The sequence below is a fragment of the Pygocentrus nattereri genome, chromosome 10 (genome assembly GCF_015220715.1).
Source record: "Pygocentrus nattereri isolate fPygNat1 chromosome 10, fPygNat1.pri, whole genome shotgun sequence".
NCBI classification, from domain to species: domain Eukaryota; kingdom Metazoa; phylum Chordata; class Actinopteri; order Characiformes; family Serrasalmidae; genus Pygocentrus; species Pygocentrus nattereri.
Window position 1 is genome coordinate 2,877,501 of NC_051220.1, and position 1,607 is coordinate 2,879,107.

Here is a 1,607-nt window from a genome sequence, read left to right on the forward strand (position 1 = left end):
GACTGGATTTGGGCCTCTTTGTGTAGCACAGCTGGTTCAACCCATTGGATGTTTAGTAATTGGTCCACAAGTTGAATCAGACGTGGTACAATAGGGAACTCATAAAGAAGGACAGTGCAGTGAATCTCTAGGACTAAGACTAAGATCAGTGAGAAGAGGGTCATAAATTCCAGTATCAAAGAGCTGGAAAGCCAACCATACTGACCGAGGGCTACAGACCAAAAAGCCTGAGGGCAAATAAGTAAGGAAACACCTGCGAACCACTGAATACCACCATGAAGCAGAGAGCAGTGCGTTGAGTTGATGTTCTATGTTGGTCTAACTTGTAGGTAGTATTTTGATGTCAAGACCACCCAGATTTGCCCATTTTCTCAGCTCTTCTCCAGTTTAGGGATGCTTTTGCAGATCTAGTTGGTGCAGAGCTTAAAGAAATCGGTTCTTTTTTGCTCCACATTGCAGTTCTTTCAGTAATCATAGTGCCTGACTGACCAATCGCTTTTGTGTAAGTTCACATCACCGCATCTGTAACGACAGCCGTTTCTCTTCATTTCAAACACCTGCCGCAAAATAAAGAGGCTTGAAATCAAATTGATTGTCTTGAATTTTCCACAAAACATTGTTTAATTTAAACCAGGGCTTCTTAAATACTTTCACACTGCACCTCCTTTTTTAGGATTAAAAATAAATATATAAAAATAAAATTATACATATATATCACTTTATTAGGTACCCCTTGCTAGTAAAAGGTTGGACCCCCTTTTGCCTTCAGAACTGTCTTAATTCTTCGTGGCAGACTTTCAACAAGGTGTTGGAAACGTTCCTCAGAGATTTTGGTCCATATTGACGTGATAGTGTCACGCAGTAGCTGCAGATTTGTCAGCTGCCCATCTATGATGCGAAGCTCCCGTTCCACCACATCCCAAAGGGGCTCTATTGGATTGAGATCTGGTGCCTGTGGAGGCCGCTGGAGTTCAGTCAACTCACTGTCGAATAAGAATCTCTTAATCTTGATTCAACAGCTGGATGGAAACCTGTTAACACACATGGTGGGTTGTTTCCAATTCATACTAAAACAGTAACTTGTCTGTCTGTCTGTCTGTCTGTCTGTCTGTCTGGCAAAGACTTCCAAAAGTGAAGCAGAAACGATCCTCTCCTCTTTTATTGTGAGGAATGGAACAATACAGGCAGAGACACAGAGAGGGAGAGGTAGTAGTGTTCAGTGTGTCCATTACGCTCCGGTGTGATGGAGAGAGAGTAAAGTCGTTTTCACATGTGTGATGTCCTCACGCATATGAACTTGAGTGACGTCCCGTTCTTAATCCATAGGGTTTAATATGATGTCGGCTCACCCTTTGCAGCTATAACAGCTTCAACTCTTCTGGGAAGGCTTTCCACAAGGGTTAGGAGTGTGTTTATGGGAATTTCTGACCGTTCTTCCAGAAGCGCATTTGTGAGGTCAGACACTGATGTTGGACGAGAAGGTCTGGCTCACAGTCTCCACTCTAATTCATCCCAAAGGTGTTCTATGGGGTTGAGGTCAGGACTCTGTGCAGGCCAGTCAAGTTCTTCCACACCAAACTGGCTCATCCGTGTCTTTATGGACCTGC

General features: G+C 43.6%; 1 protein-coding gene across 1 annotated transcript in view; it reads left to right on the forward strand.

The window, feature by feature from the left end:
- The window catches only part of LOC108411874 (multiple inositol polyphosphate phosphatase 1-like), a 12,459-nt gene extending 11,882 nt beyond the window's left edge, over positions 1–577 (forward strand). The window contains exon 5 of the mRNA XM_017683653.2: positions 1–577. This exon is cut by the window's left edge and continues 937 nt beyond it. The gene's annotated coding sequence lies outside the window, so the exon portion shown is untranslated.
- The last annotated feature ends 1,030 nt before the right edge of the window (positions 578–1,607 follow it).